Consider the following 17941-nt stretch of genomic DNA (forward strand, 5'->3'; position numbering starts at 1 on the left):
CATATAAATGACATACTATTGACTATTAAAGTATGTAGTTAATTATCTGAAATTTGTAAAATTTTATTGTCTCTCCATTAGAAATTTTTTTTATAACTTTTGATAATACAGTTTGATAATACAGTTTTTGTTTTCTATTTCTTTCCATTTTTTTTTTTTTTTTTACGACTGACTGATCACCGACTCGTATAATTGTTTAGAAGAAAAAAAGAAAAAACAAAGAAAAGAAAAAGAAAGACAGTTAGAGAGATCGATTTGAATTGATAGAAAACAAAAATTGATGACAACGTTTTGTTTCAAAATATCTTTTTTTCTTTCTTCCTTTCTTTCTTTCTTTTTTTTTTCTTTCTTTCTTTGTTTTTTTTTTTTTTTTATTTTCTTTCGAATCCTAACTACCGTAGAAAAGAATCTTCTTCTTCTTCTTCTTCTTTTTTTTCTTCTTTCTTACTTGTCAAACTTTTTAAGAGAACATTCGTCGTCTTTTTTCTCCTTTTTTTTCTGCAATATATCACAAATATCATGCAAACGACGTTTGAAAAAACTTCTATTCTTTATCAAGTATCTTAGGCTTTAACTTTTAATCCAATATGAAATTTAACTTCCAAAGAGACACAAGTTCGAACGTTCTCCTATCTTGTCTTCCCCTCTCCCTCTCTCTCTCTCTCTCTCTCTCTCTCTCTCCTTAATCTATTCCTCAAAAAATGTCGTGTGTGCGATCGAAATTCTTGGAAAAAAATCTGCTCTTCGTAAAAATTCTTACGTTTTAATTTAATGGATATTCAATATACAAAGAGATGCTCAAAAAGTACTCATTCTTTTTTTTCTTTCTTAAATTCATTACCAATCATCAGTTTAATCAGACGTTTCATAAAAAAAAAAAAAAGAAAATTAAATACACACAGAGAAAGAGAGAGAGAGAGAGTGAGAGAGAGAGAGAGAGGAGCCAGAAATAAATAAATAAATAAATAAAGAAAGAAAGAAAGAAAGAAAAAAAGAACGAAAGAAAGAAGGAAAAAGAAGAAATAAATGACAATAACAAGAATAAAACAAAACGAAAGAAGGAAAGTTAATACGTACGTGGCAGTATTGTAAACGTTGCGAATCGAGCGTGGAAAATGACGAGATGCCCTTATCCAGACAATAAATCTCAGGATCTCGACAAAAGGGCCCAGCGCGATGGGCGTGACCCGTTACTATTCCGTGTCAGTGGGCTTTCAATGGGTATAGTTGCCTCTTATTTTTCCTCTTGGTTCTCCTAGCTCTCGTTTTCGATTCGTGAGAGAAAGATGGACGATGAAGACATCGACTTTTGTTCGATTCGTTTCGGCCTGCTGTCGAATGTGTTGTCCATATCGTTCTCTCTCGCATAAGTTCCTCCTCTCTATCTCTCTAATGTTTCCTTTCTCGATATTTTAACGTATATAATATACGTACATATATATATATATATATATATATTACACTTGGATACATAGTGCTAGTATTATATTATAGTTGGAAATTGGTCGGGAACTTGTTTGCGAGGTCATGCCTCGTTTTCCTTCGCGTCAATTCGTGGCGCGTGTTATGAGTCTAACCAACGACTACGACGAACGTTCATTGTTCGAAAATATTAGATCTATCTTTATCTAGTACCCGAGTGTACGTGTGTATGCATATACGTATGTGTGTATATGTATGTGTGTGTGCGAGAAAGAGAATGAAAGAAAGAGAGAGAGAGAGAGAGAGAGAGAGAGAGATTGGAACGAATTGACCTTCATCGTACACACGCTCTAACAAGCACAGATCGATTGCTTATCGTCAGGATATTATTTTGTATGACAATAATTCTTATAATATCTGTATACCAAGTACATAATTATTATTATTTAAATATTTAATATTTATTACAATCATATAATTATATATTTTAATAAATTAATTTAATATCTGATTAATGTTTATCTTATATTTAAATAAATAAATATATATATATATATATATATATATATCGATAGACATTATGTCTTATTTTCGATTTTGATTTAAAAGTAAATATATAAAAAGTTTTATTATAAAATTCTTGTAAAAAAAATATTATACATACCTATGAAATATTTATTAATATATTTTATTTAGATGATTATTATATGCGTACGTTTATATATCTATTAAATGAAATGACATATGTTAAATAGATACATGAGTATTAAACGAGATCGATAATTATAGGAGTCCAAATGTAAGATAGAAAAAAAAAAAAATGTAAATAAATATATAGGTGAATTCGTTCGTACCTTATACGTATGTATATTCTTACCACGGAATGTTATTGCTCGTATAGGAATTACACGGTGAGAAGGTCATCTGAGATAGGTCGTCATCTTCAGTTGACACGTAAATTCCGAGGGAAACGCACACGTCGCGTCTCTTCTGCGTGAAAGAACGATTATTTTTGTGAAATATTAATCCTCCCTCTCTCCCTCTCTTTCTTTCAAAAAACTTCTGAGAACCTTTTTTCCTCTCGTGTTGACCGATGAGAGAAAAAGACAGAAAGACAGAAAGAAAGGGAGAGAGAGAGAGAGAGAGTGAGTGAGAGAGAGTGAGAACGAGAGTGCAAATACGTAGATAATTCACGGAAGTGCGTGCAAGAAGAGGAACGAAAATTTTCAACATGATTGGCGATTCCTTTCGGAGGACAGTCAACTTGGTTGGTTGTTTGCCTTCTTGAGGATCTTCTTTCCATTATGGAAACAATCTTTGTCGATCTCAATATCGATCTTTTGGTCGGAAAAATGTAAAAATCTAAGGTATTTAAATAATTATATTTATTATATATCTTATATATCTTATTGTGAATTTTGTTTTGTTTCTTTTTTTTATTTATTAATTTATTTATTTTTTATTCTTTCATTCTTTCTATATTGTTTATATTTTTTCTTTTTTGATACATATTTTATTAAAATGGTATGCATTCATTATATCGATATTTTGTGTATCTTAGATAAACGAACGTATGTGTAAATCTTTATCAATCGATTAAAATTATTAAAAATTATTTTATTATAATCTTTACTATATAAGACGCGTACATAATATATCTATATCATAGAAAAAAAACAAACATAGATATTGATATACGCATATTATAAATATAAACATAAATATAAATTATATGGCATATCATATACGTGAAAATAAATTAATTCATTATAATTATCTTAATTAATATATTGAATATAATTGACAAATATTTTTATTAATAAATATCAATGAAAGTATTAATACAAATTTGATCGAACTTTTGTATTTACTTCTTTATTTATTTATTTTTTTCTTTTATTACTTAAAATACTATAAAGATTGACATAAACATAACGTAATATAACATAAGCTTATAGCTTCATTAATATATGTACCTGCGTAATAGATCAATACATAATAATAGAATATATGTATATTGTAAACACGATCGTAAACATAATTACATGCATATTGTAAATACAAACATAAACGTAATAATATGCATATCATACACGTAAGAAGTATAATATCAATCGATATTGTTATCAATGGATAATAACGAAAAAAAATAAAAAAATAAAAAAAGAAAAGAAAAAAGGAGAAAAAAAAAGAAATTTACAATTAATCTCGCGATATTTCTTTTATAATTTAAAATATTATAATAACGTGGCATTATATATTTATTATTTTACTTTTTGGTTACGTGCGAGACTATAATGAAAATATTTCGCGGTATTCGGTTTCGCGCGTGCGTGCTGAGTCAGGAACTCGATCATCGATCACTTATTGTTAGCGACCGAACACACTTTGGATCGTGACTGCACTTATTTGCCTCGACACCCTTTTCGCCTTTCGCACTTTTATCGTTTTACTTGACAAGTCGCGCTCCTGCTGCACGCCGGATCAACGTTTTCGATTTCAGTCGGCACGGCCCACGCTTATTCTAGAGGGAGAAATGCCTTACGAAACGCCTTAGGGAGATCTATTAATAGATCCTGATCCATGCACACCGTCGATCTCATTCTCCTTTCTCGAAGAAGAAGAAGAAGAAGAAGAAAAAATTAAAATTCAACTTCTTCCATACATATATAAATATATTATAAAATAATATTGATATAGAAATAAAATACATATATAGTATATATATATATATATATATATATATATATATATATATAAGAATATAATGAATATATTAATCCTTGTAAATCGGATAATAATTTGATACATGAACAATTTAAATTTGTTAAAATTGTATTTTTAATAATATACGATTGAAGAACAGATAAGACGAATTAAACATTGACGAATAATTAATTACTAATATAATTAATTTAATTATATTATTAATATAATTGAAAATTAAATAATTACTTAATTAAATAAGTAAGTAAAAGTTTCTTTCGATTAATCGATTAAATAATTAATCAATCAATTAATTAATTAATTGAAACGCGTTGAAAAAATTTTACGCGTTTAAAGTACCTTTCTGGACCACCCAGAAAGGGTAATATTACTCCATGAACCCATAAAGGGGGGGATTCGTATACCTCGAGCGAGAGAATGGAGAGGGAGGCGATCACTCGCGAGGACGTGATGGTTCCTAGATGTTCCCTCAGGAAAGACGTTTACGTTAGCAAGTATAAAATGACCTGATCGGTCATATGCCGAAGAGTGACTATATGGATATCTTATAACGACGAACGACGCTCGGAAAGATCAACGACAGATGACGGACGATGGGAAATGGACCACCGTCGAAGCTTACGATAGAATCCTATCGAAAACATACGTTGTGTGAATCTGCGTTTGTGTATGTTTGTTTGTGTGTGCATGTGTGTAGGTTGATATATATATATATATATATATATATATGTCTATTTACTTCGATTATATATAGTATAGATACTCGAGAGAAGAAAGACAAAAAAAGAATACTTCCCACGATTTTCATCTTACGCGAATTCCTCTTCTTTCTCCTTCTCCTCCTCTTCTTCTTCCTCTAACTTTACTTTCGTCTAAATCGTTAACCTCGAAGTTGAAACTCGTGGAAAAATGAAAAGGAGGAGAAAGAAAACGCGTCAGTTGTTCGACGATAGCTCGATAAACTTCGAGACACTCGAGATATTTCATGTAGATCGAATAAAATTGTCTCGATATTAGACCATTTTTTACTTTTGCTTGTGTTGTTTTTCTTTTTTTGTTTTTCTTTTTTTTTTTTTATTGCTCGCACAACGAGCACAGGCAATACTTAAACTGTGTACATTTCGAAACGATACGAGATATTATTTGCTATAAAGGATAAAACTATTAAGCCTTTGTTATTAAAACATTAAACATATCGTATAATTAATTTTCAACAATATAAATTATTATCTCATTTATTGTCATAAATTATAGAACTTTAAAACTTTTTTCTTCTACTCCAATCTCTCTCCCTCTCTCTCTCTCTCTCTCTCTCTCTCTCTCTCTCTCTCTCTCTCTATAAATATATAAATATATATATATATATATGCGTGATAAAATTCGATAAATTTTGTTATTATTTAGATATTATCAAATATCATCATATTAATTGCATAAATATACAAATTTTATTTTTATCAAATAGAAAATTACTAAATAATTAATTAACAAAATATTATTATAAATCTACATAGAAATCGTATAGAATTATTTTTTAATTTGTCTATCTCTCTCTCTCTCTCGCTCTATCTCTCTGTCTCCGAATTAATAAGATCGTAAACGTCAAGAAACAATTAAGAACAAAATCGCATTTAACACGATTATATTCAAAGTATAATGTCATGGCGTTTCGTCGATTCAGATAAAAACAAGAGAGAGAGAGAGAGAACAAGTCAAAGAAAGAATGAATGAATGAAAGAAAGAAAGAAAGAAAGAAAAGAAGGGTGGATGAAAGGAAGGAAGGAAGGAAGGAAGGAAGGAAGGAAGGAAGGTAGGAAGGTCTTCCTTTAATTACGCAGCCGCTTGCAGTCGCTTTTCTCAGGCGGCATTCGGACGAAATTGCATCAGGATGCGCTTCCATCGTTTTTTATAAAACGAAATAGGACACCGTTGGATATCGTTTGAAGCCCTTCTCGCTCGCGAAATTACGCGTTTCGTAACGAGACGAACAAGAAGAAGTAGAAGAGGAAGAAGAATAAGGAGAAATAAAAGTAAAAATAATAAGGAAGAAGAAGAAACGGAGAAAGAAGAAAAAAAGTGAAAGAAAAGAAGGTGAAGATGAAGAAGAAAGAAGAAGAAGACGCGGAGGAGGAGGAGGAGGAGGAGGAGGAGAAGAAACAGGAGGAGGAGAAGGAGGAGGAGGAAAAAGTACAAGGCCATCATCCTATACAGGGATGACAAAACTCCCTCTAACATCATCCCTCGAGCATCATCCCTTTCTCGTTCACGTGTTTGCCTTACCACGTTACAACCACGAGCTACGACACGGTACTTTGAAGTGTCGCATCTGCGGTTACCCAAGAACACCTCTCGGTGAGTAGGTAGTACTCTCTCCTTCTCTCTCTCTCTCTCTCTTTACTATCGTAGAACGTGCATGGATGGAACTACACGTAAGTACTTCGTAGGTACTTAATCCCTTCGCACGCTGCGAAGGGTACGAACAGTCTCTACTTTGTATATCATCTTTACTCTCGCTACATCTTTCTCTCTCTCTCTCTCTCTCTCTCTCTATACATATATATATATGTGTATGTGTGTATATACATATATGTGTATGTGTGTATGTATATCTTTATATCTCTTTCTTTTTTCTCTTCTCTTTCTGTATTCAGTAACGCGATTTCGAGTGGAGCTTGGATTTTAAATCCCGGACTCATCCATTCAAAGGAGTCCTCTCGACCCCCGTATATAACTATACTACATCTATATATATATATATATATATATATATATATATATATATATATATATATCTTTCTCTCTTGCACCCTCTCATACATTTCTTTCTTTATTCCTTTCTTTATTTCTTTCTCTTCTGACGCGTATTTCGGTAGGGAGGAAGGTGATGCGTGATCCAAAAGCAAGGTGCTCATGATCATTGGCGGCGTACTTTCTTTAAAAATTTTTCTTCACTAAATACGCACTTATATCAAAATGAATATTATTAAATATTTATTTTTCATTTTGTCAATATAAATTGTATATTTCTTTTCATGAAATCAACGGATATTATTTAGATTAAAATGGACAAATATTTAGATCTGAAAAATATCTAATGATTTATATCGATAATTGCTTTATTAATTGTTATATTTTAAATAGGATTATATATTATCTCTCTATGAATGTTTAAATGTCGACGCCTATGTTCCATAGTCCATGTCAAACTCCTTCTACTTGTACGCTTATTCATTATTATTATTACGTTATCCACGAGCTTAAGAATCGTCCCGTGAAGAGGTAAGGGAAGGGTACCTCAAAAGAAACGGTACGAGCGTGTCGGTAATATGAGGGTGAGAGGGGGTGGATTTATAACGCTTGGAAAAAAAATGGAAAGAAAGAGAGTGAAAGAGAGAGAGAAAGAGTGCAGGGGTACTCGATTTTAATCCCCCGCAATCCCACGCAACCTTTTTTCATCTTCTGTCCTGGTTTTTCTTGAATTTTGTCCCTTCCTTCCCTCTTTCTTTCTCATTCTTGTGACGTTTTTACCGACTCTCGAAACTGATCCCAACAACAGACGGACAGACAGAAAGAGAGAGAGAGAGAGAGAGAGGGAGAGAGAGAAAGAAAGATCTCCAAAGCAAAAGTTTTCATTGTGATTTTCTCCACCCTCGTTGGTGCAAGCACGTCGTGAGTTTCGAGTTTTCAGTTCGATGTGGGAAAACTCAAGGATCATGCTCGGATTTCGTTCGGAAGAATTCGACGACCCTTCGATCCTACTCTATCGCCATCGATTTCTCTATTACAAAACAGATACATAGACGGAACTTTTGATAGTTTGACTTTTCTACTACATTTGTTTGATTTTAAAGCATTTACAACTAACGTTTTGTTCGTAATACGATGATATGACGATGTCATATTATTTTTTTTATTTCTTTTTTTTTCATTTTCATTCTCATATTATTTCGTTTATCGATAACATTAATATTACATTATTATAAAATATCGTTGATATTAAATATTAATATTAAATATATAATATTAATATAATGTTAATATTAAATTAATAATTAACGTACTATTGATAATATAAATCGATAGATTAATATACATAAGTATGAACAATGACAATTATATTTTTATATTTGTAATAATTTATTACAGTGTAAATTGTAATGTTAAGAAATATTTTCTTATCTTTATCACGGGCGACTATAGTTGCTCGTCACGAAATCTTTCTCACGTAATATACGGTCAGCTAAAGTCACTCGCAAAGAAAATCACTGAAGAAAAATCGGATTAAGAAAGAAATCTTCTGATTGGTTGAATTGTGACCTATCAGATACGACAGTCTTTTCTACAAGAGCGGTCAGACGACGATAGCGAAAGGATTATTATATTATTAGTATTATTGTAACGATGAAAATTTTGTAATAATATTAATCGTTGTAGCTTTAATAGCCACTGGATACAATAATGTTGTCGAAGCATTTTAATTTTAATTTTTTCTGCTTTTTTCTTTTTTTTCTGTTTTTTTTTTTTTTTTTTTTTTTTCATTTCATTATTCGAGTCGCTCGCTTGCCAAATCGATTAACAAAAAGAAAGCAAAGAAATGTGATGAAATAATATAAATCGCTTTTTTTAAATTCTCTTTAAAATATAAATTCAAATGAACATTGTAAAACGTATGAAGTCCTTGCTGTTGCATTTGAATTGCATCATTGAAACGATTTACATACATCGGAGAATGGAGTCAATCAGATTCGCCTCTGAAATAAATTATTGTTAATTCGATGATCAAAAAGAATTTTGTCATTTAATTATATTTTATATAACGAAAATTATAAAAATTTATTATGAATATAAAAAGTGAGGACGTTCCGTCGAGTGTTTCCGACGATTAAATTTAAAAAAGAAAAATTTTTTTAAGTGAAATTAATCGATTTAACTTGTGAATGGCTCGTTTACGTTTACGCAAAAATATTCGTAATGAATATTGATTAAACAGTTATCGTATAAAAAAATTGACAAAATTTCTTCAAGTAGTTGTAACCGACGATTATTAGAAGATATTCTTGAACATTTCTTTTTCTTTTCTTTATTTATTTTTTGTTTTATTTTTATTTATACGATCGCCACAAAGAACAAGGATATATTTTAACGTAACGTAATTTAGTGTTTTTTTTTTTTTTTTTTTTTTTTTTCTTTTCGTGAACAATTCCGATTGGTTCATAGATGGAAGTATATGAGGAAAAAATGTCAACGTTCATCTTACATTGGTGGTGGGTTAGGGTAATAGATTATCCAAAAGGTACAAGACGTATTTGAAATTCGCGTGGAGGGGTCTCTTGTGAAAAGCATCTGGACGAAAGTGACAAGGGGCTTTGTTGTGTTCGCATAGTTCGCATTTCGTCGGTGCATTTTCGGACCTCGTTTCTGACCAGGAACATGATTAGTGCGAACACACTTGACCTAGTCGACCTATTGTCGTAAGCAAAGGGGAGAAAGAGAGAGAGAGAGAGAGAGAAATACCATTATATCGATACCATGTACACGTAGAGATCCATTATTTGATGTCCCTCTTCGACTCTATGGGTCACATCGTCGTGTGCATCCTCCTCTTTTATTACAAATTTTCTACAATAAGATTGAACGTTATAAGAGATATAATAGATAGGTAAGTAAGTATATACGTCGATTGTGAGTGATTTATCGATTTGAAGAAAGGATGGTTTAATATTGAAAAAAGAAAAAAAAAAAAAAAGAAAAGGAAATTTGTAAATCGTTGTAACACAACGATCCATTCACTGGAGTACCCATTATCATTATTTCTCAAATTAATTTAATAAATTAGATCGTACGATCGAACGATCCCTCTGGCATTCATACGATTGTTCAAATGATTACAATATTGATATTAATTGGAATATATTTACGTTAAGTGGATACGATTCTTTTCTGGTAAAAAATTTATTATAGATAAATTAGATATTATACTTAAATTCATTATTTATCGAATTATTTTAATAAATCGTATTAAAAGATTCCACGAAGAGTTCTCTATTTTGTCTTTAAAATTACTATCAATGATTGTGAATATGAAATTCAACGCGTAAATATATTTATATTAAATAAACATAAGATTTGCCTGTTTGTGTGTTTGTTTTTTTTTTTTGTGATCGATGACAAATAAGCAAGAACGCAAGAAAGAACAAGTTGGACGTGAATTAAAATGAAACAGGAAAAAAAGAAGGAATTTCCTAGAATTACTCTAAATCAATAATAATAATAATAATAATAATAATAATAATAATAATAATAATAATAATAATAATAATAATAATAATAATAATAATAATAATAATAATAATAATAATAATAATAATAATAATAATAATAATAATAATAATAATAATAATAATAATAATAATAATAATAATAATAATAATAATAATAATAATAATAATAATAATAATAATAATAATAATAATAATAATAATAATAATAATAATAATAATAATAATAATAATAATAATAATAATAATAATAATAATAATAATAATAATAATAATAATAATAATAATAATAATAATAATAATAATAATAATACTGATAATAATGATAATAATAATAATAATAATAATAATAATAATAATACTGATAATAATAATAATAATAATAATAATAATAATAATAATAATAATAATAATAATAATAATAATAATAATAATAATAATAATAATAATAATAATAATAATAATAATAATAATAATAATAATAATAATAATAATAATAATAATAATAATAATAATAATAATAATAATAATAATAATAATAATAATAATAATAATAATAATAATAATAATAATAATAATAATAATAATAATAATAATAATAATAATAATAATAATAATAATAATAATAATAATAATAATAATAATAATAATAATAATACGAGATTAATCAACAAGGTATTCAATTTATTTACGATCTATCTAATCTATAAATATTATCATTTTCGTTGCGTAAATTATTCCCATCGTTAAAAACTCAAACAATAACTTATGCCACGGATTTTGATCTATATCCATGAAACAAACGTTCCGTCCATTCTCATAAATTTACAAGAGTAATATCCAGAGACGCAAGATTCGTACGCATTTGTATATGTAGATAGGTAGATAGGTACTTACTTAGATAGCTATAGTCGAGCGATTAGGTACTCGCTCGGTAAACTTTACGTTTCATTGGTCGGGCACGGTGTCCATCATTTAAAGAGAGTCGCGTTGGCCCGCGAGAAAGGAGATGAAGGAGAACGAGGACGAGGACGAGGATGAGGATGAGGATGAGTAGGATGAGTAGGATGAGGTGGAGGAGGAGGGGAAGAGAGAGAGAGAGAGAGAGAAGAGGTGAACGCGCGATGCCTTCAAAGACAAACGAGCCGTAGGGACGATATCGGATAATTTTCAGGGATTCCACGGTAAACTGCCGAAATGATGGATCGTCCTGCGGAGAGCGAGGTTCGAACCACAGGGATCGGTAATGTGTGAAATTTTTGAAAGCCCACGGTAAGCGCGATCTCGCGCTCGACCGTGCGTGCAGGTTAGGTACACACGTTGCTCAAACAATTTATGGTTCCCTCCTGGCCTCCTCCTCCTCCTCCACCACCTCCTCCACCACCTCCTCCTCTAGTACCACCTCCTACCTCACAGATATACATACACACACACACATACACACTCTCTCTCTCTCTCTTTCTCTTTCTCTCTTGCTCTTCTGTGCGCATTCTATCTCTTTGCGTTCGTCCTTCCCCTTCTCTCTCTCTCTCTCTCTCTCTTTCTCCCTTCCTTTCTCTCCTCTCTCTCTCTCTCTCTCTCTCTCTCTCTTTCTCCCTTCCTTTCTCTCCTCTCTCTCTCTCTCTCTCTCTCTCTCTCTCTTTGTCTTTCTCTCTCTCTCTCTCTCTCTTCGTCTCTCGAAATCGCGTCAGCATTTAGCCAGCAGTATATTAGGCGAAATACAGGCGGATACCTATCCTCTCACGGACCATTACTGTTACCTTTGATCATCGGATGACCGGAGAATGGTTAACGCTGCGTCATCAGAGCATGAATTTCTCTCTATCTACCGCGATATAATTTACAATCCGCGACGTCCCGAACGTTTCCTCTATGTACTTTCTCTCGAATCATCATCCGATCCTTTTATTTCTTTCGTAGATTTAAATATACATATATATATATATATATATATATATATATTTATTTATTTATTTATTTATTTATTTATTTATTTATTTATACATATTTAATATGTAACATATTCATGCTTTGTTTATTTCATTATATAATAAACAATTCACCATTCATTATCCATGTAGTGTATATATAGAAAAAAAAAAAGAAGAAAAACAAAAAAGAATAAAGAACAAACGAATAAAACAAAAAACGAAAAAACCTATAAACTCTCGAACCTGAGAGTTGCGTCATGTCAATGATTATTATTATTAATTTGTATTACTATTAAATAGAAAAATGTAAAAAGGATGTCTTTATCAAAGGATACTAAACTAACAAGTATTATATTTATTTCGAATAAGAGAAGCGAAAGCAATTTTTTTTTTTTTCTTTTTTTTCTTTCTTTCTTTCAATTTCTTTTATGTTTTTTCTTTTTTTCTTTCTTTCTTTCTTTTTTTTTTTTCGTTTCTTTCCCTTCCTCTCGTTTTTTCTATGTTTTTTTTTTCTTTCTCTTTTTTTTTTTTCTTTCCTCTCTCTTTTTTCTTTTCCATTTTTTTCTCTTTTCTATTATTAAATCTTCTCTCGGTAAAGGTAAAGAGATTCTCTTCTTGATGCGTTTCGTTTAAGTTCGTCGATTCTCGAGAACACCGGCCGCCTGTTGCACGTTGGCGGCATCAAGTCTGACGTCACTTCCACCACCGACCGTCTCGCCGTGGTGTAGGGCTCGTTCGAGTGGGGGTAGGCGGGGGCAATGGTTAAGAGCATGGGGCGTTGATGGCGGTGGTGGGGCAAAAAGGGGGGAACATAACGCTCGGAGGGCGTGCTTGACAAAGGCGTGGTTACCTTGTCCCCACCCAACAATAAACAAGCGACTCTACCGTTAATTTGTTTGTTTTGCCCTTCCACCTTCCACTTCCTTTCCTCTCTTTTCTCTTTACCACACTCTCCCTCTCTCTCCCACTCTCTCTTTCTCTCTCTCTCTCTCTCTCTCTCTCTCTCTCTCTCTCTCTCTCTCTTTCTGTCTCTTTCTCTCTGTCTCTCTAGTTTCTCCTTTCTACTTACTCGCGTGCCCTCTTCTACTTACTTTACTTTACTTATTTATTCTCTTGTTTCTCTCACCTTTTATAATTCGAGTTAATTCATGAGAAAAGGAAAAAAAAATTCAAGGATTCTTCATTGTTCTCGACTTATTACTGGTCACATGTCATTCGATTAGATCGTATAAATCATAAAAATTCATTTAGCTTTACGATCGTGATAATTTAAATCAAAAGATATTTCTTATTGCTATATCTAAATGATCTTTAATAAATTATTATTTATCATAGTTTAAATCGTCTCATCTTTTTTATGTAGTTGACAAAAGAAAAAGAAAAATAGAAAATATTTCTTTATTTATTTATTTATTTTCTAATTTTTTTTCTTTTTTTTTTCATTTTCTTTTTTTTTTTTTTTTCTTTTTTCCTTCTAATAAATCGCGTCTTGATCATAATCGAACGCATAATATTGCATTCATTCATGGTTATATGACCATAACGAGATATGATTGAATCAATCAGATGAAAGGAAAGAAAAAAAAAAAATAGAAAAGAAACGAAAAAAAAAAAACGAAAAAAGTAGACACGTAAATTTTTATTTACTTATATACAAGTAAATTTTATCTTCAATTGGAAAGAAAATTTTTCATATATATATATATATATATATATATATATATATATCCACCGTGTCTGATGACATAATTGTCACGACATACATTATCAAATATCCGTGGACACGTGATCATCTAATCATATAGAGTTATGTAGTTGAAATATCAGAAAACAAAAAGAGCGGGTATTTTATTTTAGATTGGAAAGAAAGAAAGAAAAAAAAAAAAAAAGAAAAAAAAAGTACAGAAGAAAAAAGAACAAAAACAAGAGCCTATAACGATAAGAAATTAAATTGGTGACGCACATGTGAGGGTGGTTAGATAATATTAGTACAGTGACAATTGCGCAAAGTAAAATTCCAGGTTATATTCGTAAAAATGCAAATAGTATTATCAGTGTACTACGCCGAATGACGTATGTGTATATATATATATATATACATATATATATATATATATATATATATATATATATATATATGCGCCAGGGTTGGCAAACAATCGTTTTCTTTATCCTTTTTTTCTCCCCTCTTCTTTGTTCTTTCCTCTTTTTTTCTTTTCCTCTTTCTTTTTTTTTCTTCTTCTTCTTTCTCTTCTTCTTTTTCTTCTTTTTGTTTACGATCTTTTAAAAAGAAGTAAAGAGAAAAACTCTTATTGACTTGTTCGCGATACTAGCGATCATTCGACGTTTGTTCAAGTGTGATAAAACAATCAGGTGGCGAATAGAGGAAGAACGAGCCGATAACAGAAGAGACGGTTCGTTAAAAATGAATTTCACGTACGTGACTTATTAAATAGTCTTTCGGTAGATCTTATCTATTATATTTTAGGAATTATCGTTCGATTACCGCGTATGTTTCGTGTTTACAAATGTTACGAAATAATTTTAATAGACGTTGGAATCGACTTCTCTTTTTTTTTTCTTTCCCCTTCTCTCGTTCTCTTTCCTTTTCTGTCTATTTCTTTTTCTTTTTTCTTTTTTTCTTTTTCTTTTTTCTTTTTTTTTTCCCCTATCGACAAGTGTTTAAAGTTATGACTTCATTCTCACATTCGTAATTAAAAAGTCAAAGTACTATTTTATGTAATATCGTTGATCGTTCTCTTTCTCTCTCTCTCTCTCTCTCTCTCTCTCTTTCTCTATTTATCTCTATCTCTCTCTTTTCGCATATCGGATCCAGGCTACACAGAAAATTGGTTGGAATCGATCTTAAGAGCCCTGCCCGAGTGCCGGAGGGATGCTCGGAAGCGGGGAACGACTTGACCTTGGCTGGATTCACGCGTAGCTGAGCTAACGCAAAATCGAAACGCGTTACTTCCACCGCGTGGATCCTCCTAAAGCCGAGTTCACATCGTTTCTCGAGACTCGACTCGAATCATCCTAATCGCTTTCCTAATCTCGACAGCGAGAAGGACAGCTTTCTTCAATTTTATCCTTCGATGATTCGATACGTAAGTACTTACCTATCTACCTATATTACCAAACATATTTATGTATTTTTTAATTATAACCATTATTTTTTCTTTTTTTCTTTTTTTCTTTTTTTCTTTTTTTCTTTTTTTTGTTTTTCTTTCCTTTGAAACAAGCATCTCCTTCATGTAACAATGTAAGAATCCATCGTGTATAGACCGAACCATTTTGAGATAAATCTATTGATAATAATAGATATATACATACGGATAAAAGATATAATTCGCTTGGGTTACTCGATAATTTCGATAACAAGTTCGAACGTTAATTACATTATCGGAATGTAAACGAAATTAACTATGTAATTAGACGAAATCTACTTCGTTTTGTTCAAAATATCTATATCAATGTTTGATAAATAGTTCGATGGATAAATTGTGAAAATATTTTTAATTAATCCGAAGAAAAAAAAAAATATATATATATATATATATTTATATATTTATATATTTATATATTTATATATCAAATAGACGTAAAAATTTTTAATATCGATCAATTATTTGCCTATACCATTCACCTAACAACCTAGAAATTAAATACCTATGTATCTTTTTTTTTTCTTTTTCTTTTTTTCTTTTTAAAATTATTCCTCTTCTAATTCTAAACAACGCTTAAGATAAGTTCTCTGTTAATTCATTAGAAAATGTTCGTGTGAAACGAGCTTGCTTCGAGCAACGAATGAGGGACCGAGAAAACGTAGACGCACGCACTACCGACAGGGGTGGATGCAACGACATCCCCACCTCCGTCGGTCCATCCATGATAGGGTGAGATAGAAAGAGTGAGTGAGATAAACTCTGTGTATGTGTGTGTACGTGTACGTATGTGTATTTGTAAGAGAGAAAGAAAGAAAGAAAGAAGGAAAGAGAGAGAGAGAGAGAGATACATAGATCCAACGGGGTGGTGGAAAAGAGGGTGAGTCACCCGACGCGCTCGCGGACTACTCTGGCGTGCATAACACCCACGGCCGAGGCACGCGTGACTAGATACTGTTTTGCACAAAGGGGACAAACGCCAATTATATTTTAATATCCTACGAGGCCGACGCACGTCGGGCGCCTTTCGAAAGCGTTGACGAAAATTCCTCAGCGCTTTCAACCCAACAAACCAACGAACCAACCATCCAACCAACCAACCACCTATTCATCCATCCATCCATCCATCCATCCATCCATCCATCCATCCATCCATCCATCCATCCGCCCATCAACCACCCACCATGTATATCTTCCCCTCTTTAACCATATTTTCTTTTTTTTTTCTTTTTTTTCTTTTCTTTTTTTTTATTTGGTTTTTTCCTTTTTTTCAAGGTCCAATCCGTACTATCTAACTTAATACCGTATTAACGATAGTTTTGAAAAAAAAAAAAAGGATAATTAAAACGATCGACCATTTGATGCGAATCAAGTTATTCTATCTGATATACGATTTAATATTTTGGACGTATGAACGTAGAAGAACAGAAAGAAGAGGAGAAGAAGGAAGAAGAAGAAGGAAAAGAGAAAAAGAGAAAAGAAAATGAACAAATAGAAAAAAGAAGAAAAGAAATGATCGGACCACTCGAAACTTCGATTTTTTTCTTCCTTTTTTTTTTTACCCTCCCTTTTACTTTTTTTCTTTTTTTTTAATCCGGCGGCGGGCAGGTAGATAGATAGGTAGGTAGGTAGGTAGATAGGTAGGTAGGTAGGTGGATATCTTGCCTAACTTATCTACCTACCTACCACTTTTAGCTTTTCCCGTCGAATCTCGTGGGACACGCGAATTAACATAAACCCACGGACCGCTTGATATATTTATAAATCTGTATACGTGATGACACGATTTTTTTCCTTCCTTGTATTCTTTCTTTCTTCTTTTATCTCTCTCTCTCTCTCTCTCTCTCTCTCTCTCTCTCTCTCTACCTCTCTCTCTTTCTCTATTTTCTTCTCTTTTACATATAAACCTTCATTTTTAGAGATCAACGAATAACGAATAAAAGATTAATTTACGTGTCGAATAATTGAAAATACGATGGATCGAATGATTTCGTATAAAAAAAAATAAAAAAATATTGCAAATACGTATTTAAAGTCATGAGCGAGAGAAATAGATGGAAAGAGAGAAAGAGAGAGAGAGAGAGAGAAAGAGAAAAAAGAGCAAGAGAAAGATAAAAGTAGATAGATAAACAGTAATAAGAGAACGAATTTAAGATATGCGGTTTTCGAATGAACCCGTAGAGAACCGAAAAGGAATCGATGCGAAGTATTACACCGTTATCTGTGTTCGGCGATCGGCCGGACGGCCGAGTCGCGTCTGGCGCGAATTCACAGCGTGGGTAGCCTTTTTCGTTCGGCGACGGTGGCGGTGGCGGCGGCGGCGACGGCGGCGGCGGTGGTGGTGGTGGCGGCGGCGGCGGCATCGGCGGCGGCGGCAGTGACGGCGGTGGCAACGGTGGTGGCGGTGGTGATGTTGACG

General features: G+C 31.8%; 1 protein-coding gene across 4 annotated transcripts in view; it reads left to right on the forward strand.

The window, feature by feature from the left end:
* The first annotated feature begins 2399 nt into the window (after positions 1-2399).
* Positions 2400-17941, forward strand: part of LOC118444900 (paired box protein Pax-6) — a 108581-nt gene continuing 93039 nt past the window's right edge. For 3 of the 4 annotated variants that reach the window (XR_014983114.1, XM_085661949.1, XM_085661967.1), the window contains exons 1-2: positions 2400-2789; positions 15195-15465. The gene's annotated coding sequence lies outside the window, so the exon portion shown is untranslated. The remainder of the gene's footprint in view (positions 2790-15194; positions 15466-17941) is intronic. The other variant, XM_085661953.1, reaches the window with a different exon arrangement.

The sequence above is a fragment of the Vespa mandarinia genome, chromosome 1 (genome assembly GCF_050613455.1).
Source record: "Vespa mandarinia isolate Hongniang chromosome 1, ASM5061345v1, whole genome shotgun sequence".
NCBI lineage: Eukaryota > Metazoa > Arthropoda > Insecta > Hymenoptera > Vespidae > Vespa > Vespa mandarinia.